Source organism: Xiphophorus couchianus, chromosome 17, assembly GCF_001444195.1.
Source record: "Xiphophorus couchianus chromosome 17, X_couchianus-1.0, whole genome shotgun sequence".
In the NCBI taxonomy this organism is placed as follows: domain Eukaryota; kingdom Metazoa; phylum Chordata; class Actinopteri; order Cyprinodontiformes; family Poeciliidae; genus Xiphophorus; species Xiphophorus couchianus.
The window spans coordinates 13,330,859-13,354,546 of record NC_040244.1 but is presented as its reverse complement, the minus strand read 5'-3'; the positions used below and the strand labels follow the sequence as shown (position 1 = coordinate 13,354,546).

Below are 23,688 nucleotides of genomic sequence, written 5' to 3'. Positions count from 1 at the left end.
GTTCTCCACACATTCAGGACCACAATCTCACAAAGGTAATAATGTAGTGTGTAGAAGAATAACTTGAGGCACTACAGCAGTCACCATATTCACCCTTCTTATCAATTTTTGTTAGTTTTTTTTCATGCCACCTCTTTTTAACCCCGTGAAAGAGCTTGCTGCTGAACAAGTTCCAGAGTATGAAGTCAGCACAAGCTGCCTGCATGCATGTGTGTGTGTGTGTGTGTGTGTGTGTGTGTGTGTGTGTGTGCACGGCAGCCAAGCAGCCATTCGGGCATCATGCGGCCGACTGTATCAAACAACAACCACGAATGCCAGCCACACTTCCGTTCCACTCACCAAGGGGAGGCAGGGTGAAAACGCCATGCTAAAGAGAAGGGGTGAACACGGGGTAAACACAGGGGTTGCTAAGGCAACAATGGGGTTTTGCGATACCGATGGGGGACGGGTGGATGGCCGAGTGGCCTGAAAAGTCTGCCAGGCACCCAACTTCCCCTGCACAGATGGAGCACCCCCACCCCTCCTCGTCTTCCTCCTCTTTTTTCCATCTCCTCCTTTCTGACTCTGCTCCGGACTGACTGAGCCGCCTGCAGACTGTGAAAGATGCGTATGCGAGGAATTTTCGGGTGTGAGGCCACATCCGAACAACGGATTATTAGTCTGAAGGGTTTCATTGTGTTTCCGGGAGTGTCTCTGAAGGGATTTCGCCAAGACGGAAGGGAGTATTTGTTTTTACTATACTGTACGACGTGAGCTGGTTGAAATGCCTTCAGAAAGCGAATAAAAAAAACACGCACACACCTCAACCCATTTTTATGTAATTCTTTTATGCTTACAGGCCTTGAATCAATCAATAAATAACAAAAAAATTATTATTTTTTTTTAATTCAAATGTGCTTTTGCAAGCAGAATACTGTTGGGGGAATAAATATGTAAATGCTCTGTGCTGCTGTGAAACCTTGTCGTCACCCTCGGAGCAGTTTGGGCCTACTTTAAATGCAAACACATGAGTGATCAGAGACGGAGCTTTGCATGATAACGCTCTTCTCCGGAAAGCTTTTATGACGTGCACTCTATTTTCTTCCCCTTTTTTCTTCCTCTAATCACGTCAACCTTCCGACTTGAGTTTACGTTCCTCACACATGCAGTAAAGTTGGCTTTCTTGTTTTTTGGCCTGTATTCATATAAACTACATACTCCTCTGTACATATTTGCCAGTTACAAATCCCAAATTGAGACAGATATTTGGTATGTTTGAAGCTTTGACCTTCTTATACTGACTGTAGATGCTTCTGATTCCACTTTAAGATCCGTGGAATAAGACGACACAAGAACAAAATTGGCACAAAAAAAATAACGTGGATTTACTTTCAGTTTTTCTTTGCATTATTTGCATAAATTTTATTTTGCTGTACAAATATTGCATTAATGCAGATTTTTTTTTTTTTTTACATTTCCTTGACTCTCAGTGCATTGTGTTGTATGTGGAACAATTTACAAATTGCTGTGTGCTTAAAGGTACAATATGGAACTTTAAAAAAAAAAATTTTTTTTTTTTACATATTTGTTGAAACTGTCACTATGTGCTGACAGTAAGTGGTATGAGACAGATAATCTGAAAAATGAGCACTCCTCTATCTTCTCCCAGTGCTTACTAGAAACCACCAATCAGAGCCAGGAGGAGGATCTTAGCGCTGTCAAGCATTTCCATGTATGCGCCACTCACTCCCTATTTCTCCTCCCACTTGCTTTCTCCTAAAATACAGCTTCTCCGCACCAGCAAAGCCTGTCATGAATGCTAAGAGTAGTTAGCATGGCCACCATAATGGCAAAGGGGTTTTCCTGTAATGGGGAGTTGTTTCTGTGCCATTAGCACCTTTAGCAGCGCATTCATGAGGATGATTGACAACGCAAAGACCCTCCTCCTGGCTGTGATGGGTTGTTTTTGGTTGGGAGGGGCATAGTACCTCAGGGAAGAAGTGGGAGTGATTGACCTTTTCACAGATTATCTCTCATGTCCTGACATGGTGATAGTTTTAACAAATTTATAAAAAAAGACATAAGTTAGATGCTACAGCTTTAACCAGTATTTTTAGTTAACGATCACAATGAGGTAAGCATGTTCACTTCTAAATACAGGAGATAATACATATTGTACCTTTTAAAAAATATTTTTGTTTAAAAAAATAAAATAAAACCCCTCTGTTTTTGCTCTGTAGTGTCATACAGTGGAACATCTCTATGCGCCACATAAACTGAAACATTTGACTTCAGTTTGACTTCACCTTGACTTTTCCTGCATCAGCCCCTACAGTGAAAACAAGACCAGACATTTGTGCCCTTGGCAACTACAAAAGGAGATGATTATCAGAGATCGAGCTGATGTCTCTGTGTGTGTGTGTTTGCATGTGTGTCCATAAATACAGCACCCATGCTGTTTGTGTGTGTGTGTGCGTGACTGTGTAGGAGAAATATGATGATGAATTTGTTTGAGGCTGCCTTTGACTCATGCGGGATTCAACCTTATGTGCCTCCTCTCCTGTACATCTAAGTGTGCTGGCAGGTGAGTGGAGTGAAAGGGAAGAGATAAGTCGATATAAAAATTGTGAGAATTCTCTTCTTTACACACACACACACACACACATATATATATATATATATATATATATATGTGTGTGTGTGTGTGTGTGTAATTTATTTATTTATTACAGCAAGAGGCTGTAGATGGTGAGGGGCCAACAAGAAAACATGTGGCCCTTGCCAGCACCTTCCAAAACTAATCTCATATCTTCTTTTGCTGCTGTGCGACCCAAAGGGCAGCCGTGGTGTGGAATCAGATCTAGCTGTTGTCATCAATTCGCTTCTCGGAGTGCGGTGTCCGTTAGTGACATGAAACCCATGTTGAAATAAAAATGCAGTCAGAAAAAAAATATATATATAAATACTAGCTCCCCTTTCAGTTTTATTGAAATACGTTTTATAGAATTAGAATGACAAACTTCATGTTCTGTACTTTTTCAGTCTATGGTTTTGAAATGTGTGTATGAATAAGAAAGCATGAATATTTACTCCTGAATAAATATTGAACATTGCATCTAGAAGAAGCATCTTGGCCAGATAAGACCAAAACGTAACTTTCTATTTTGCCCACATTCAAAACATGTGGGAGAAAACCCAAAATACAACATGGTGGTGAAAGTTTTATGTTGTGGAAATTATTTTATTTTATTTTTTTCAGGGAAACTGGTCAGCAGGGAAAACTGAACAGAGCGATTCAAGTAGAAATGTTTTTCGAGGCAAAACTGGCAGGAAATGACCTGGCACTGCTTGGATATGGAAAAAATTCAATCTCAGTCATTTTAACGAACACTAAAAATATTCATTATTTGAAATAATTATTCACTTAGTTTGGAAAACCAATGTTTCTATTGGACTAACCGGTTAATTAGCCTAAACATAAAGTAACTTCTTGTTGAATTTTTCCCTGGAAGCGACAAAGTAAGTTTAAAGATACATATGTAAAAATCTTCAACAACATAAAGTCAGCGATGCATTGTATTTCACCAATCTCTGAAAAACACAAAAATAAAATAAATAAAAATGTTGGTTTTTTTCCCCAAAACATACTTTGTAAGTAAAAAAAGAAAGTAATCAATCCTCACAACCAATAATATTTTTATTTTAGCAGAGCTACTTAAAGATCATTGACATGTATTTATATTTGGTGATATATATTCAATAACTTTTAATCATTTTTTGTATCAGTTGCTCATAAAGCTTTCCAGGCACCGTATTCTGAAAGCTGCATGTAGTTTTTTAGCATTAAGCATCTCAGACACCGGGGACAGGCCGACGTGTTCTGTTTTTGATCCACATGTCTGGCTTCAAATCCAAAATGTCTGACTCCAGTGGTCATTGGGTGAGAGGCGGGGTTCACCCTGGACAGGTTGCCAGTTCCTCACGACTTCACACACTTTAAACCAGACCACCCAAAGCGCGCTGGTTCAGCTTTTAAAGGGACCGTCGTACAAAAAGAAACGGTACGCTAAAAAAAATATTCTTTTTTTTATCCAATTATGTTGTTTGTCTAATCAATTGGAGCAATTTTGATTGTTCAATCCAAATTGAACAATCTAGTCAATAAATAGCCCTTAACACATCCCCAAAAACCCTGCAATTTTAATTGCAACATAAGGTGAATCTATTGGCTACCTTTTACATTGTGCTTGTGTATTTCTTCTTTTTTTTTGTTTTTAGAAAATCCTTCTAAAACACATAAGAAAACGTTTGTGGGAATAGCATAAAAATGCAACAACAACAAAAAAAACTTCAAGGGGAGTCTCTCTGGGCTTTCCAAACTTACTCTTGACTCCTTTTTGCAGTGTTTTTGTAGTCATTAGTAACAAAAGAAAGATACAAAAAAAATCTGATTGTGGCTGCTGCTTGAAATGAGTATCATTCACTGTTATGTTTGCCCTTCAACTAAATAGCCTCTTGACAACCCAGGAATTAGAGAATTTTCTTTTTTTTTCCTTTATTTTTTAAAGCCAGAGTTTCAGTATATTGCAGTGCAGGTGGCACCGCATCTTCTGTGCTGTGGAATAAGATATGAAGGTGGAGCCGCTACATCTCTGTAGCCGGGGATAATGGGATTCCTGGCCATATTTTCACCGTATACAGAGACAAAGCCAAGTTGGAATCAGCGACTGATCCCCTTGTCTGTTTAGTGCTGGCAGAGAGAGTTTGAACCCTGCAGAGGCCGGGGAATGGCGCGCCGTCTTTGAGCCTTTTCCTTGTATTCTTTTATTTATTTTACCCTTGAGCAGCGCGATGACTCCTGTGGTTAACAATGCTGCCTTAGAGCTACACGGTTGCCAGTTCAAATCTTAGGCGGTGCATTTTTGTGTAGGCTTGCCTTGTTTTCTCCATGCATGAATGGGTTTTTACAGGGCACCTCGGAATCAAACAAACATGCGTTTTTAGCGTGAATAATACATTAAAATGGTGCTAATCGTGCAATGTGTTTGCCAGTCTTTAATGCAGACATTTACTTTTTTTTTTTGTGCTAATTTGTCCTTTTCTATCAAACTGTTTTTCCTTAGGCCCTTCAGTTTAAATTTGGATCATGAATTATATACAAATGTATGATGGCTAATATGTTTTTAATTTCTTTGTGTCCACTGTCACATCTAAAATTTGAGTACAATATCCAAGGTGCACTCCACACCAAAGCAATTCAACAACTCCTATGATGAATATCCAAAGACAACTTGAAGGAGCTAAAAGACTGACCAGGTTGTTTTTATTCAACTATGTATTAAAGTACATTGTTTCCATTGTAAATGGAAAGCCAAATGTGTCGCAATTTGCCCACTTCGGAATGCTTGCTGGTTTCTTAAAATAAAAATACAGTAGAATACAACACCAGGTAAATGTCTTTAGTAAGTACACTTTAAATGTTGGTACGCCAATCAGTGAATCATGACATCTACCAGATTAAGCTAAAAATAAATCTGCATGTAAATTGTTGTATGGGCTGAAATGTTGTAGTTTGTATCATCAGTGTAACAATTGGTCTGTCAAAATAAGTTCAAAACATGGATTTGCCATTAATTTAATTTAATTTTGTGTTTGCTTAACCTAAAATTGACAAATGTACCACGTAATGGGTTATGTGCAGACCTAGTTTAAAAGGGTTGCCATGTTATTGTGCCTATTTTTAAACCAGCTTAACCTAAAAGCCTGAGTTTGCACCAGTTGTCCATCAGTCGTCTGCTGTGACAAACAGGCACTGCTAGTCTGACTTTTTTTTTTTACAGGAGCACTGCTAAAAAACTGTGAATCATCTTGGTGTCACTCTATAAGCTGTCTCCCCTCACGCCCCAAGAGATGAAAATTAGTTTTCTCACGTCTCACCCCTTCACCTACTCTTCGACTACTGGGCTCCATTATGTCTCTATTTCACTTTTTTAAATTTCTCTCTGTCTGTTTGCAGCCATCTAATAATTACATGTTTTTTTTTCTTTCGAATGTAGCATTTCTGTTCCCTCAAAGATGAATTCACTTGTGACAGGGTTACTCAAGGTTACAGCAATCTGGAGAAAGAGGACTGTTCTTTTCTTTTTCATTCTTTCTTTCTTTATTTTTATCTTGTGCCAGACAATGCTGCTGCTAAATATTATCATCATTCACACTGTTTTCAAAATGGAATACCTGCACTGCCTTGATGCTGAAATGTGCGGCACAAATAAATCAAATAAACTTGATTGATGGATTGAACTGGTTCCTATTAAAACAGGACACAGAATTTTCTTATGTTTAGGAAATTTGATTATTATAAAGGAAATATATTTCAGATTTGCTCCTCAGGTGAGACATTCAGTTAGAGTAGTGAACTCTAGATATGCTTTAATTAATCATTAAAAAATGTATTTTTACTTTATGCTTACATTTTGCTATTACTCTTAATGTTATTATCTCTCTTATATCATGTTTAAATACTGCTTTTACAAATATCACTTTCCCTTACTCCATTTATTAGTCCAGAAAAGGAAGGTTTAGATAGTTTTTTTTGTTTTGTTTTGTTTTTTCAAAACAAATTTGATGTTTTACCTCTTAATTTTATTTCTATATGCAAATACTGGTGCAGAAAAAAGCACATATTTCTCCTCCCTCCCTTGCCAGAAGCCCCCCGGTTCTGATTGAGGAAGACGTTTCACACATAAAAGATTGGTATGAAAATTGAAACCCGCATCTGTTAACTTTCTCTCAGTCAATTCAGAATATCATGAAAAGTGTGGCTCATTTAATCCTGATAGAGTATTGATTTTTCATTACATGGTAACAGATTGAATATGACGTTTTCATTACAATAGTTGATCAATATTTAAATGATGAAGTCAGCGTTACGCTTGAGTTGTGTGCTTTGAAAGTGAACTGAACTATGATAACCTTGCTGCGCAATGCTTTTTCCCCCCCCTGCCTCGGTTATGATTTATTGAACAGCGTTTGAAGTTAAGATATTTCTGAAACACTATAAGATATAAATCATTTTAATGTAATTTTTGTACTGAAATGTTCCCTTTTAATATCAGAAATAAACACCAGCCACATTTTTGGACTTGCACTGTGCATATTGCACTCTATGGTTGTTCTACTGTTCAAACATTTGTTCTTTGTTATGAATAGGGACATATTGCCAGTATTTATTGAAAATGTACATTATTTTGTACAGCATAGATCTGGATATCTCATGTTGCATTTCTACACATGTAGCTGTTTAGACCCTGGCAGTATTGACAGTACAAACATGTCTGATTTAAGTATTTTAATAGTCTGCATTACAATGAGAAAGGAAAACATAACATAGGGGCTCTGACTGCCCATTACCATTCATCCACCCATTATCTGGCCATAATGTGGTTCCATAAAAAGCACATGTGGTCCAAGATTTCCAAAGTCGATTCCCTCTCGAGTGCTTTACTTGTAGGAAAAAAATAAACACACTCAAAATCCATGTGGTTGTTGAGTAAATAAAATCCTACCACAATTATAACTCTTTCTGTTCATCGTTTTATAGACGTAAAACATTAGTATAGGATAAAATCCTGTGCCATCCATTTCTTTTCTCGGTTGTGTTTTCTGTTTTTTTTTTTTTTACTTTTTCTTTTTATAGTGAAGTGATATACGTGCTTGTGGAGGGTTCTGACAATAACAACAAAGATGTTTCATAGAGATAAAGTGATGCTTTTACAGCAGAGAGCATTGTGCGACTATTAGGTGCTGGTTGCATTATTGTAAGTTGTTTTGCTGTCTGTGGATCTCTTTCATTGCATAAAATGGATGGAATCATGAAGAAGGGCGGCTGAATTCAGAATTTTTTTCCCCCCCTGAAGTCAATAGTTACGTTGTATCTAATTATTGGTGGGCATTTATTGCATCATTTATCATTTATCGCGATAAATTTGTGTGTCCAAGTTTTAACCATCTAATATGCATGTAAAAATTTTTGCATTTGTGTATTAGAGAAAGTTTCATGGCATATTCGAGTTTCAGTTTAATCTATCTAAACTTTTCACTTGAATGGCAGCCAACCGTTTAAGCTTACATTCATGTGTTTGACAGGAACCCCAACTAGCTAGAAAAATGAAACCATAAACCAGGAGAACCTGCAGACTACTCACAGAAAGGTCTAAATTTTGTTCCAAATCCTGACTAGTTCGGCTCTGGATTCCCAGAAAATGTCCACTGGCAAATACTTGGATAGAATATAATTTTCTATGAGCTTTAGTAAAAGAAAATGAGTGAATGTGTTCACTTTTTTTTTTTTTTTTGCTAATGCCAGCTGAGAAAAGAGTGCTTTAGCTGAAAGGAGACAAGTTGTTTACACAGATAGGTATGCATGAATCAATATAATAACTGCCTTTCTTGCAGATTATTCAGTATCTATTTCCATTTGTGGTTCAATGTGGAGAAAGAAATCATAATAAACTCGTGCTGTGCACTTCTTCAAAATTTTCTCCTTTTATATATTTGAATCTCCTGTCAGGCAGCTAATAAACCCTTCGCCGAACTTAATAAGCCATCTTCTACGGTTGTATCTTTTGGAGCTCATCTTTCTATCTTTAGATTTCATTCTTTTTGTCTTGTTCCCCGATAAGATATATCAGACAATTGAACACACACACACACACACCATGCAGAATAATTAACCGACATCTCTCCTAAGATATGTTTCTCATATACAAAGACATGAAAATGACAGATGTTTGACGTGAGGCAACTTGATTGATTATTTCCTGTGAGAATCTTGGTTTTCTTTCCTGTGTGCATCAAATGATTGACAGTAAGACGAGCAACACACTGCCAGTCATGTAGTAAAATGGGTTTGTGATCTGGTTTAGATGCTCGGTCTTATTCCTCTGGCGTGCTCCGGCCTTCTCGCAGAGGTAAAACATCCAAAAACTGAAGTCAAAACCAAGATTAGTTATTCTAACCTAGAAAACATGTCATAGAATTTCATTCACAAGTTACGTAATGCCTTCTACATAATGTAGTTGCATAACTCAAACTAGGATGATGGAGCTGATCGGCTTCCACAAGTTTGGATTATTTCATCCAGTGGTAGATTAAAGTACAACCCCTGGCAAAAAGTATGGACTCACCAGTCTTGGATGAGCACTCATTCAGACATTTCATGCTGTAAAACAAACTCAGATCAAAAACATGATACAATATTAAGGTCGTTCCAAAGTGCAACTTGTTGGCCTTCAGGAACACTCAAAGAAATGAAGAGAAACTATTGTGGGAGTCAGTGAATGATACTGTAATTGACCAAACACAGGGGAATAAATATGGAATCACTCAATTCTGAGGAAAAAAGTATGGAATCATGAAAAACGCATAAACAAAAGACCATTCAACATACATCACTAGTATTTAGTTGCACCACCTTTGGCTTTTATAACAGCTTTCAGTCTGTGAGGCATGGACTTGATGAGTGACAAACAGTATTCTGCATCAATTTGGTGCCAACTCTCTTTGATAGCAGTTGCCAGATCAGCTTTGCTGGTTGGACCCTTCTTGTGGACCATTTTCTTCAATCTCCACCACAGGTTTTCAATTGGGTTGAGATCTGGACTATTTGCAGGCCATGACATCGACTGAATGTGTCTTTCTTCAAGGAATGCCTTCACTGTTTTTGCCCGATGGCACGATGCATTGTCATCTTGGAAAATTATTTCATCATCACCAAACATCTGTTCAATTGAAGGGATGAGAAAACTGTCCAAAATGTCAATGTAAACTTGTGCATTGATAGAAGAATTAACCACAGTCATCTCCCCAGTGCCTTTGCCTGACATGCAGCCCCATATCATCAAGGACTGTGGAAATTTGGTTGTTTTCTTCAGGCAGGCCTCTTCATAAATCTCACTGGAACGGCACCAAACAAAAGTTCCAGCATCATCACCTTGTCCAATGCAGATTCTTGACTCATCACTGAAGACAACTTTCATCCAGTCATCCACAGTCCATGATTGCCTCTCCTTAGCCCATTGGAGTCTCGTTCTTTTATGTTTAGGTGTCAATGCTGGTTTTCGTTTAGCTTTCCTGTATTGAAATCCCATCTCCTTTAGGCGATTTCTTACGGTTCGGTCACATACATTGACTCCAACTTCCTCCCATTTATGCTTCATCTGTTTAGTTGTACTTTTTCGGTTTTCAAGACAAATGGCCTTAAGTTGTTTGTCTTGACGCTTTGATGTCTTTCTTGGTCTACCAGTACGCTTGGCTTTGACAACCATTCCATGCTGTTTGTATTTGGTCCATATCTTGGATACAGCTGACTGTGAACAGCCCACATCTTTAGCAACCATGCGTGAAGGGTTACCTTCCTCAAGAAGTTTCACAATCCTCTCTTTTGTTTCAAGGGACATTTCTCTTGTTGGAGCCATGGTTCTCACCACTCCACTTCGTCCAGCAGCCCTCCAAGGTGTCATGACTGCAGGTGTTTTGAACTGCACACTAACGGGCACATCTAATCTGGGGCAGGTGTCCATTTAGGGAAAGGAAATAGACTGGGTGTGTCCTTTTTTTTCTACCTCCAATTTGAGTGATTCCACACTTTTTTCCTCAGACCTGAGTGATTCCATATTTATTTCCCTGTGCTTGGTCAATTAAAGTATCATTCACTGACTCCCACAATAGTTTCTCTTCATTTCTTTGAGTGTTCCTGAAGGCCAACAAGTTGCACTTTGGAACGACCTTAATATTGTATCATGTTTTTGATCTGAGTTTGTTTTACAGCATGAAATGTCTGAATGAGTGCTCATCCAAGACTGGTGAGTCCATACTTTTTGCCAGGGGTTGTAGTAGAGGTTTGATCGAAGATGAGTTGTTAACAATTGATCAGCTGTAGGCGTCACATCAGCACCCCGAGCGTCCCTATGCCATTTTCTTTCTTTTTTTTCAGAACTACGTAGGCGTACAATCTGTGTAACAATGCAACTTTTGTTCCAAATCTAAAATATACATATCACCTTCTTGTTTTTGTTGTAGGAACTGATATTGGAGTCTTGCTCATGCTTTTATCTCCAGCTGCTGCACAAACCATACATCGCCAGTGCATCACACTCTGAATCCAGGAAGCCGTGGTCTTATACAAGCCAGTGAATGTGGAGGTTTCATGACCTAAGTTGGTGAATAAGTGAAGGAGCGGAGTTGGGCAGATTTCAACCTTTCATTCCATTCTGATCTTTTGTTAAACACATGGGAACAGCAAAAAGGGGGTACCAATCCCTATGGAGAGTAAAAAGACCCATAGAATCACAAATACTTAACAGTTGATATGAGGTGCTTTTAGGGTGTTTTCACACCCTAAAAGCACTTTCAGCACTTGGTTTGATTAGGGACCAAAATTGTAACATTTGTTACATTTTCAGCTGGTGCAGTTTCAAATGAACCAAACCTTTTGAAAAACCTATTCATCATCACCTGGTGCATCGTCGCCTGTTGTGACGATGCACCAACAACCATTAAAGGAAACAGCACCAAAGCCTCTGAAGAAGAAATGAGCGCAGCTTCCTCCTTCATGAAATGTAAACAACAATGGCGTGGCAGCAGATTTTAGCAGTTGTAGGATTTCTCCTTTGTCACTGGTAGAAGACCACAAGCCATTTTTCCAACTAGCGGTAGACTTGTGCGTTTTTCTGGGTTTAATTTGCCCAGAATCCGCCGCGTTATAGTTCACTTCCTGTTTTTGGAGTGGTCTCCAGTCTAAGTGGCATTTCCATATGCATTCGAACCACATCAGAGTTTACTTCAACCGAACCAGGGTTTTTAGGTAGACCAGAGTTCGATTGCGCATTCACACCTCCTCAAACAACCCAGACTTTTTAGGCAAACGAGGTAGAGTTTGATTAAAGTGGATTAAACGGGGCTGGTGTGAATGCTCCCTTAAACACATTCATTCCTGGTTTCAGCCCAAACCCACCTTTAAGTGATCGTTGCTGAAAATGTCAATCCTAGCTTTCCCTTGCCAAAGCACACACTTTCAGTTTGTCACTGTACGCTTGGTAAGCTCCACATAATTGCAATTTGGCATTTATGTTTTCTTGATGACCATATAGTTTCAAACATTACAAAATTTATAGGCACTTAAATTCTTAAAAGAATAAGAAAGTAACTGGGGAGAGCAATAAATATTCCTGCTTTGGTTTATAGGAACGTTTATCTTCCATCTGGTTATTTTTAGATGATCAATTTTGGCTAAAACCTGCGGGAGAATGCTGAGTCCCTTTTTCAGGACATCCAAGATTTACTAGCTACACTTGGAGCCCCAGTAGAGCGCTCCACCCTGCTGCGACTTCTTTCCTCAGTAATTGGGGGTCTTTGTAACATTTATTCAATTATTAGTTTATTAGGTTCTTCGGGGACTTTATGCAGAGACGAGCTGATCTCAGAGGCCCAAAGGCAGTTTTGTTTCTTGACAGCAGCAGTGTGTTCATCTGCCTAAACAATATTACCGCCACCTGTCTGAGGACAAAGTCACATTGGCGGGGTTTGGATGACGGGACTCCCTGACACCTCAACTGTTTTTCTTTTTTTTTTAAATCTTCGATTAAAAATTAAGGATCTTGCTGTTGGACACCCTGCAGGACACAGACTGCATGTTCCAGGTTTTTCCCCTGATTAAGACCTTCAGATTTATTGGCTGAGGGAAATAATGGGAAACACAGTGAATGGAGAAGTTTTAGGCCATTACTCACAGCTTTTATTGGCATGAGCTCTGGCTGGCACACAGCCAGTGACCTGCACAAAGGACAAAGAAAGTAACGCCTCTCCTGGCTCCTGGCAAGGAAAAGCACAGGAACACGGCTCGGGTGTACGGCAGGAGAAAGTAAGAGGAGACGTGGAAGCACTGAAGGTGAATAAGGTGTAATTAGTAAATAATTTTTAGAAGAGCCATCTCGACTTTACAACGTCTAGCCAGGTTGTTCCTCAAGGACTCCGAGCAAATGTTCAGCTTTCTATGCAAGAAAATGGATTCAGAATTTAACCATTTTCAAATGAAAAACCTCGTACAAAGATAAAAAAAACTACCCAGACAAACATCTGAAGCATTACAGATTCAGGTTTCTCTTAATTAAGTTCATTATTCATCGGTCATAGAGTTACAAGATGAAACCAATGATGTCGTTTTGGTCAAAGACATCTTGACTGTGACTAAACCTCTGGCAAAACACATTCAGTGAGCTGATGGAGGCAGACACTGAACATCTGCACAGTGTTACTTTTAGCATAAATTACCGCGACATCTGAGAAAAGGTGCATCATACTGATAAACATGGGGATGGTGGTGTCATGGTTGGGGCCACTTCATTTGAAAGACTTGCTGTATTTGATAGAGCTGTTAATTCTGAGACTTACACCAAAAAGTACACCTCTGAATTGAAATACTTTATTTGTTTTAAAGAACAAAGCAAAATCAAAATGAAGGTTTTGACTTCCGGGCTTAGATTCAATTGAGATGCCGTGGTGTGATCCACAACAAATACTTCAGAATAATAAAAACTCCTTTGACGTAACTGAATTCAAACAATTCTGTAAACCAGCCTGCCATTTTAATAATCCGAAACACTTAATGCCTGTTTTGGCTGCAAAGGTTGATACAAATTGTTATGTTTGTGGGGAACGTTTAGTTCTCACAAAGGAAAATGTTCAGCTGGGACAGCTTTCTGTATTTTACTCTTTGTCTTGTATTATAACATTTAGCTCTGGCAAAAAAAAGCGAAATCAGATGAAAAAATCTGCAAGGGGCAAATATCTGTTCACAGTACTGCTGTGTTTTGTGTAAACAGTTTTAGACGTCATCAGCTGGCTAACAATTTGAATTTACCATTCATGTGTTGTTGTCTTCTGCTTACTTTTAAAAAATAGATTTCTGTCAGTTGTGAATCACTTGAATATTCTGTTAAAACAATTTGTGCTTTGCTATGGATCATCACGATTAATTCCATCCATTAGTTCTTTTGGTAACATTTTATAAGACAAGATAGCACAACATTTCTGACATGTTTCTATTTTGTCACTATTGAAAGAGGGCAACTTTGTGAAATCTTGCGATTAGTTACTGAGGAGAATCAAACCGTTTCCTTTCTCTCATCTCTCCCTCTTAATTAGAAATTTTTTATTTATTTTTTTCCACATGCATGAAGTCATATTTATAGCTCGTTGCTCTCCCAGTGAAGCCGGGCTGCTATAGGCTCAGCATGTGTAAATGTCAGGCTCTCACTCCCACACAAGCCACAAGCAAACACGGAGTCTTTCCACACCAAATCCTCGCAGAGATTACATCTCTGTTAATTACCTTCCTTTGCAGTGGACGGACGAATTGATGCGTCCATCCACTGCAAGAACGTGCAAACTTTGCCATATACAAACAAATGGAGGTGGGGGGGAGGAGGCTAAGTCAAATACACACTCGGTCTGGGCCCACAGAGACCATTAGCGTCTAATTAGGTCTATCTATGGCAGCCAACCTTACTGACATTGCTATGTTAGTTGTATTTTTTAACTTTCTTTCAACAATGGCTTTAATTTGGCCTCTCCTTCATTAGGATAATATTTATGAAGTGACTAATACCTATCCCACCTGAGTTCTTTGTCTCTGCAGCTCCTCCAGAGTTGCTGTGGATCTCTTGATATTCTCCTGGATTAATATTCTCCTTTAGCTGGAGACGCTCTAGTTTTTGGATGATAAACTGAACTTCTAGAGATATCTTTTTTTTAAAAAAAACAATCTAACCCTGCTTTAAACTCATCTTTATTCTAAATAATGTTTGTTTTACTCGAGATTTCATAAAACTCTCTAAGGCACATGTGTCAAACTCGAGGCTCGGGGACCAAACACGGCCCGCCGTAACTTTTCACATGGCCCTCTACACGCCAGTGGGCCACATGAAAAGAATACAACATAATAGTTGTGTGCATGAATATCATTTTGTCAATCCAATCAAAGCAGTTTTGGTCTGCATACTGCTGCCAAAACTCATCAGTGTGAATAGATATTAAACTTTACTCAAAACGATTGATATTGATATTTGGAGAGTTCAATACGTAATTTCATCAATACTCTCTGCTACAACCGGCCCTTTAAGGACATTCATCCTGATGTTGCCCAACATGAAAATAAGTTTCACACACCTGCCTTCACAGAAACACATTTGTTTTTGCATGGTTTCATTTCTGACAATCAGAAAGAAAAGAGGGTTTAATAATACAAATCCTTGCCACATATTTCAGATCTGTTTTAAAAAAAACAACACACAAAATTGTGTTGTAATATCCACAAACAGTTCTCTGTTCTTACAATCCATGTTTTTGGATCTGTGTTTTGATCCTACGTGTGTAACTTGTGATGGGTGTCATTTTAAAAGAGTCTCTCAGTCTGGGTTCATCAGAGCCATATTTCCCTACTTCCGGGTCTGCATCATCCCTGTATAAAGTCAAGAATATCACCTTTAGATAGGAAAACTTTTTCTTTCTTTTTTTTTTGAACGTTCAAAACAATGCTACCATCACTTTGAGTCCCTATAGGAGGAAACGCTCCAAATGCGCGATCTTCTTGCGTTATAGCTGGAGGAAATTATTTGGAGAAGTCGTGACGTAACCTGGAGCTAAGCAGAGCAGAGGTGTGTGGGGGGGAACAGGAGGGATCTTTTTCCTCTTAGGAATACACACACAAAATATCTGCTGGTAACTACTGGGATCCAAGCTTTGGCACAACCTGTTCTTAGGGAAAACAAAAGAAAAAAGTGGGGGGAAATTTAGCTTCTGATGCTCCGTTGGAGATGATGCAGGTGAGATGTTGACCTCGCCGTTGCTGTGCGTAAACGTGAAGAGTTGAATCTGACGGGAAAGAGAGCGGGAGAGGTGAAGAGAAGAGACCGATCCAGAGAGAGAGAGAGCGGAAAAAAAGCGAGCGGGAGGAAGGAGAGAGGGAGGGGGGGCTGCGAGGCGACTTTGGCTGGCAGTGTGCGCCTCTACCTCTCCAGCAGCGGGAGAGATGTGCGTAACATGCAGCGGAGAGCGGTGATGATCGCCCGTGGAGCCGCCGTGCGCACTCGAAGAGGGAGCAGCCCGCTTTCCTGATCCGATGAGAGAGGCGAATTATCTAAATAAGATTTTTTTTTTTAAACTAAGGAATTGAAGATGCAAGCAGCTCAGCAACTGATTGGGGGTTAATCGCCCCTCTTGAAGCCGCTCTGACGCAAACCAGCGCGCATCATACAGTTTTCTTTTTAGTTCTTCTCTCCTTTTTTTTCTGGAATCCCATCTAAAACTGGACGATAATTTTTTTTTTTTAATCTCCTGCACGATGAACGTTGACTTGCACGGACATCTGAGAAGGAACCGGTGCGTGTCTGCGGGCTGATCCCCCCTCCACCACCACCTCCTAGCCCCCACCCTCCCGCTGTACTACCACCCCAGCCAACACTACCGCTGCACGGCTGTGTCGGTCCGCGACGAACCGTCCCCCCCGCCCCCTCTCCCACAGACGCCCAGGATGCAGCTGCTCCGAGTTGCGTGGGCACTGACCGGAGCGGCGATCTGCTGCTTTCTCATCCTCCTCATCCACTCACGCCTGCTCAAAGAAGGTAAACCGCTCACTAATTACGCTCTCGTCTGTCTCCTACATGCGCATTTGTTTCTTCTTTTTTTTTTTTTTTAACTTAAAAAAAAGTGTGCGACGTCCTCTGCAGTCAGATTTGCGCTTTTTATGCTTTGAAAACGATCAACTCATTGGGGATTCGGGGTTGTTTGATTTAAAAATAAAGAAAGAAAGAAAAAAGCATGCCTCATCAACAAGTAATCCGCCACGTTTTTTAAGCGTTGAATAATTTGGGGATGAATTCATAACGAAGCCCAATAAACTTCACAACCGTTTTCAATAGATGGCACTAGAGTCTAGCTTTAGGGTAACATTGAGGTCAAGCGGTTTTAATGTACTTATGTTCACCCTCTATTGTGTTTTCTCACCTCTTTCTACCACCCAAATATTTATTTCCGTCATTCACGTCCCCGTCCACTTGGGCCTGGCAGACATGGTCACAGCATGGTTGCGCAGTTCAGTCCCCTTTATTTCTTTTCTTTCTTTTTTTTTTTGGAGGGAATCGGATAATTAATGGAGTGTCATTTGCTGACATTCAACTGTGAATGGCATGTGGTTTAATGAGTCACAACTTGACTGATGTTTCCGCCTGGCAGATTATTCCCTGCAACCAGTCATTAATTCCACCTACAATGCGGCACAATAAATACAAATCACATCTGTCTGTGGGGAGATCTTCCTGCCAGAGGTTTGAGCTCACTTGCTCCTTATGGAAGTCTGACGTCGCAAAGCTGAGGAATTACTGTACAGTGTAAAGCTTGCTAAAAAGAATCCCCGAAAAATAACTCCACTTATTATTCCCTCGATGGAAGCACACCCAGAGGGCAAGCAATCTGTTACAGGGAACAGTCATGGGTTTCTTTTGTGGAATTTTTGAAAAGCTTGACTTGAGATGATGTGCCGTCCAGTCTACCGCCTCCAGTATAATGCAGATATTCAGGTCATATTCAGGCAAACGCTTTGGATTTTACTTTAAAAAAAAAGGGGCTTAAGGCATAGAAAAATGGAGGCAAAACCAAACAGTTGTTGCCTTTGCAGATTTGTAAAAAAAAAAAAATGTCAGGATGCTTCCCTGAATTCTCATCACCAGATTTGGAAACATCTCTGTGTGTTTAGAACTGTATGTGCGTTTGTTTTTGTCTGGTCTGTTTCCATATAGGTTTTGTAACAGTTTTGTTCAGGTACAAAGTAAAACTAACGTAAAATATGCTATTGTTCGACAACCAAGTCAGTGTATTCTATCTATGAAGCTACAATCTCGGCTGTAGACAGACCGTTCCCTCAAAGTAAGCCCATCTCATTCATCATCATATATCAGCATATTCATCATCAAATATTGCATCAGTGAAAGCCTGTGATGATCCTAGAAATTGGGTTCTTGTTGAGACTCTTTAAACACAAGAATGGCCCCCATATCCTTATCGCTATAACGGCTGTCAGACCTTAAAAGAATCCCTTTCTTTCAAAAAGACATTAAGTATGAAAGGATTGGGGTAGTACCCTTCCATTTTATTAGACCTGTGCATCAGGCTAGAAGTGAAAAACTGGCTTTTCCAATGACAAGAAAGATGTTGACAATGCTACAAAGGTTGAGTCAGTTGACTTCAGAGCACTGTGTAGCGATGATAGTCTTTAAAAATAGCGGCCCACAACACTTGAGGTGAAACAACATGGTGACAATGTGCAATGTGTCCTTTGATGCCCTTGGGATCGCTTAGCCTTTTAAGCTTTAGATGTTTGGTTGGTATTACTTTATTTTAGAACAAATTGCACCTGAGTCTATTTAAATAAGCCAATGAAAACAAGTAGGGCTGGGCGATATGGTTGAAAAATTTATCGCGATACAAGCGTTTATCAGTCTACCGATAATTGATGTTTTATAGATTGAAACATCTAAAATACAGCCAAACTGGTGATGTGACTTTTCCTCTTTTATTCACAATTTCCTCTCAATCTGTTTTACTAAGTTTCTCCCTTCACTTCATTTTGATCTTTTTTATTTTTTGTAATAGGCCATGGTGATGATACTGCTACTGTGAAAGTTTCTCAATAGGTTGTTGCTAGCTTAGCAACTGTAAGTTTGTTGATGCCACCCACTTGACTTAGCTGGCCGTGAGACATTAAGTGGCTAAATCCATTCCTCTGCCTACAACCCCCAGAAGGCTGTGCGGTTCTGGATTGCAGTTCACTGAAATGATGGATATTCTATCGTACGCATTTGTTATTGATATTGAGCACGTGTCTTTTGCAAATAATGTTGTAATTTGCAACACAACATAACGTAATTTCAGCTACATACCTGAAAAGCAGGTATGTAGCTCCTTAATCCATCATGCAGGGACTGAAATCTGACTAATAAAAGGACATTTATAATCTAGCATTTTTCAAAGAACACTTCAATCCACGTCTTAGATGCCTTCTTTCCGCATCTAATATATCTCATAGGAGCAAGGCACCAAGATCGTTGGTCAACCAGTTGCAGTTGGACGTTTGAGCCACAAGGTGAGGTAGTTCCAGCAACGTGAAAGCTGACTTGGGTAAGGTTTGCTCTGCTTTGCGGTTTGAAGATAGGATGTAGCGATGGCAGAGGCAAAATCAGATACAAGATAATTTTGGTGTTTTACTCAGAGGTCAGGAAGACTGCTTTGTGACCATGGTGCAGTACAAAAAGTGCTGCCCATGGCTTTGTAAATGTGACGGGTGCTCATTAGATTCAGACCATCAGCATTGCTGAGTTTGTTGACAGGCAATGCAATATTTTTGACCTTGAGTGCTGAGTTGTTTGTCTGTATCATGTTGTGCTTTTACACCAAGGGTTTTTTCCCCTTAAGCTTGCATTTCTTTGCTTTCTGACGAGACATCAAATAGCTTTCAACTTTGGGGGGGAAAAGCTGCTGGTCACTGTGCAGCACAACAAAAAAAAAATCACGGAGTTTTAACTTCAATGTGGTTTTCAGCATGGCCCTTATTGAAATCCAGTGGAGAGAGATGGAGATGAGTCACATAAAGGAGGGTTGAGAAAATGCATACTTTAGGCTGCAAGAATGAGCAAGGTCAAAGCTGGCTGTGAGGCCTAATAATGCGAACTGATAAAATGAATTCAAAAGACTGCATTAGTGACAGTCTTTTGGGGACGAGAATAATAAAAGACATGCACAAGAGGCCCAAAGAACAGACCCGTTTTAGTCTTTTCTCACACATCCCTTTTTGAAGAACATCCCGATTGTCCGACGCTAGTGTCTCCTTTGTGAATTGGAACAAAAGATGGAGAAAAGCAAATGTATTTTTAGTTTCCTCTTTGCTATGTCACAGATTGATCGCCCCTGCTGTGTTTCTCATGCATGTAGGTGAGCGTACAGATGCATGTGTGTGGGTGGTGTGTTATCAGATGGTAGCCCGTCAACAGCTGAGTTATTTTCAAACTAGCAAAGACAGGACTAGTGAGCTAAAGATACGTCGTAATAGGGTATTGGCTGTGGGAAAGAAAAAAAAGACAGGTGTTGAGTCTCATCAAATCAGCTCCTGCACATGGTGCAAATCTTGTCGAGAGACAATCATGAAATGCAGAGATAGTGGATGAGGATAAGAGGAACAGTATGGTCTTGAAATGTGAAGGGATTTTGCACCATAATTCTCTCAAACTGTCCATTTCAATAATTCAGTCAATGGAGCAAATCCCATTTTGCTCTTCATTGGTCGAGGTATTTGTCACATGGTAATGGAAAGCCTGACAAGCTCGGCGAATTGTTCCTCTTTGCTCACGAATTGAGGCCAATCTAAGGGAAATTTGAGTTGTTACTCACCGAAATAGACTCGTTGAGGCAGCGTGGGCGTTGCAATCGCAACTGAAAGGGGCACATGCCTTTCAAAGTTCTGTGGATTCTGGTTCTTTTTTAGTAAAAGAAAAATGTGGTTGCTTTGGACTGTGTTTGACATAAATGTTCTCTTAATGGCAATTGTTCAGCATTGGATTAAACTTCAAGACTCCTGTAATCAGAGGCTTGAAAGTCAGTATTCTCGAATCCCTGCCCCCTACGTCCTCTGAGGTTTACAGCTGTTTTTGTTTTAAATAATAAAAAAGTTATTAATGCGGTTCTGTCCACCTCATATACTGAAGCTGGTAGCATTCAAATTGTTCCGTTTTAACTAATAATTATGAAGTAAATTATCACTGCAAAATGTAATGACTAGACAAAAACCCATTAGCAGTTTTTGCTTTCTATACCTTTGTTCTTCGTCTCTCCATCAGACTCTTTGTCCACTTTCTGTAAACAATGCCTTATTAGTCATAAACAAGATACCCTTAAGTCAATGAAACCCTACCGAATATCACTAGTTGGTGACCCAAATAATAAACACAATAAAGGGACATATATAACCCTAAGCACCTTCTGGCTATCTATGTAAGATTTTATTTTTAAGTGTCGCAGTGGTACGGAGGGTTGAAGTCAAACCGCTACAACTCTTAGCTTCCAGGACAGGTAGTGACGGCACAAAGTTTGTCTTATGTAAGGCTAAGTCGTCTGTCTTTGCTGCTTGAGGGTAGAATGTAGTGGTGAAAGACAGTCTGTCAGATCAACCGGCCATGAGACTCGGGGCAAAAAACACACTGGGGCACAGCGGAGGATACTATTTGGTTGCCGATTTCTGTCATTTTCACACATTGGAGGGACAACAATGAAGGGCGGAAAACTTCAACCAAGGAAGCAGCTACAAAGTGTTATTCATTTTCAAATTGTGTGAATAGATCATATGAGGAAAAAAAAAACTTTTTGGGGTTGTGTTTTTTTAAAAACAAATTTTGCATGTTAGCTTCATTACAAATGAATGAACAAATAGAGAATCAACTTAGATTAAAACATTTTTGGAAAATAACATTGAGTTAGTGTCATCCCCCCTTGATGAGTGCAACTTTCTTTATTACATCCCAATATTTCATGTTGCATACACTAACCTTTTTAATGGTTGTCTAGTACTTTGGATAAGAGGAAGGCTGATACAGCTGGACTAGCTAAGTAATTTTGAATCGATTGCGCTGCTCTGTTAGAATGCTTCTTTGGAAAACAATCGGCTCTTTTTAACAGTCGTGTCAACAGTAATTTTACTAATTTCTGCCAAATCTATTAAAAATAATTTTGAAAACAGTTTAACTGCAAGTACCTTGAAATTAGGCCTGGGGGAAAAAAAATTCTATTTTCAGTGTTTGGCTTACCAGGCAGACCAAAGTTGTGTTCTACCAGTGGAGGTAATTAACTCCAGGTACAACCACAGGGTCAACCAAAGTGAGCCGGGCTAAAATAGATTTTGTGCTTCCTCACACTACACCTGACTTCTGGCAGCTTAAATGTGTTTTCATTTAAATTTAGCCCGGGAATCCTTTTTTAAAAAAAAAATAAGAAGAGAGAGACGCTAAGGATTGGAATGACGTCCTTTAGCATGGTTGCACAGCTCAGAGCTGCCGCCTCAGGCAGATTTAGGTCAAGCGATGGTAAATGCTAGGTGTCATGTGCTGAACATTTGTGGCCTGTGGAGAAAGCAAGCTAAAACGGAAAGCACCTCATGTTTCGACTCCCGAGCATAACCCCCATTGAAGGGTACATTCCTTTGCCTCTAAAAAGCCAAATGCCAAACATTTCAGCGATGTAGTCGGAACATTCTGCCAGTTTCTTGACATGCTTTGATCATCTTGCTCCTTTTGAAACTGTTTCTAATCAGGTCACCTTTCCCAAAGAGTTCAGCTGAAAGCAGGGGTCCCATCCAGAAAATGAACTGCTCCCCTTTCCTTGCTTTCCGCAAATGGGAAACAACTTCATTGAAGACTCAACTGCTTGAACAACACCATTGCCATGCTTTCCTGAGGGATTTACGACCAGACAGACTAGAGTTCTCAAATTGTAAAAGCAGATTCAAAATCTCCTAAGTTCTGATTGTGCTGACAGTTGTTGCTATTTTTTCTTGCGACGACACTCTGTTTTGCCTTCCTTTTCCTCTGCTGTAGAGATTTCGGTTCAGCTATTTAATTTTATCGTGCCATCTGCGGTTGCCATGTCTTTGTTTTTTCTCTTTTTTTTCTCCCCTGAATATTAATTTAGTTTGTGCCACAGTTGCAGAATGCTGAACGCACTTCAGGCGGTGTCGTTAAAAGGCAGTCGCAATGTCACAATCTCCGTGTTTTACTCGGCAAAGTCCTCGGTGTATTCGGGGCCCCTTGCAGCACTGAAACACGTAGGTAAGCATTTTTCCCACATGTAATCTGCTGTAACCTGCTTCAAATTGAGCACAATTTATCTGTAATGGCCTGTATCAGCTGCAATCTATATGGACGATGCACATTAATCAATACCTTAATGATTCATTAGTTAAAGGGTTTGTTAATTAAATCACTTTGATGAATCAATCACAGTTGGGGCAGAAACCTGTGGTGGTTTTTCAGCGTAATCTAAACCGGGCTAAACATCTCCCCCGCGCCCCTGTGTCCTCAATCAGGGGTCCTCTGTGTTGAAATCTTCAGTGTGTGTTCACGGATCTGTTTTTCACAGCTCCTATTGATTGTGGGACAGTAAAGAGTGTGCACTATTGCACCCAGTTTTCCTAAAGTTCTATCGATTCTGCTTTGGCAGTGCCGTGGGACAATAAAAAGAGAAAATGGCAGCAGTTGAAACGGGAGACTAATAAAAAGGCGGCCGTGTGTGGATGCTCTGCGGGTGCTGGCTTTTTTTTTTTTTTTTTACTGGAGAGATTCAGTGGCCTTCGGAAATAGGGATGTCAAAGAAGACATGGCCCTTACACACTTCATTCCCTCTCTTCCACCCATGAAGTACCGTGTTAAAGTCCCCAAGGCCCTGCAAATCCAAGCTTGAGGACAAAGATTTAAAACCGCTCTGTAAAACCTTGAACACGCAACGCCATGTCTTACATCTGCAGGGCACATTAACCTAACACAGATGCAAATGATAAAAAATGTAAAACCAGTGCAGTTTACTGCAACACCAATCAGTAAAACTTAGTCGGATTGC

General features: G+C 39.8%; 1 protein-coding gene across 3 annotated transcripts in view; it reads left to right on the top strand.

The window, feature by feature from the left end:
* LOC114161216 (protein FAM19A5) overlaps positions 1-23,688 on the top strand; it is a 165,424-nt gene that overhangs the window by 32,581 nt on the left and 109,155 nt on the right. The window contains exon 1 of one of the 3 annotated variants that reach the window (XR_003598961.1): positions 16,007-16,658. The exons of the other annotated variants lie outside the window; for them this stretch is intronic. The gene's annotated coding sequence lies outside the window, so the exon portion shown is untranslated. Of the gene's footprint in view, positions 1-16,006; positions 16,659-23,688 lie in introns of those variants that run through there. 3 annotated transcript variants of the gene reach the window in all.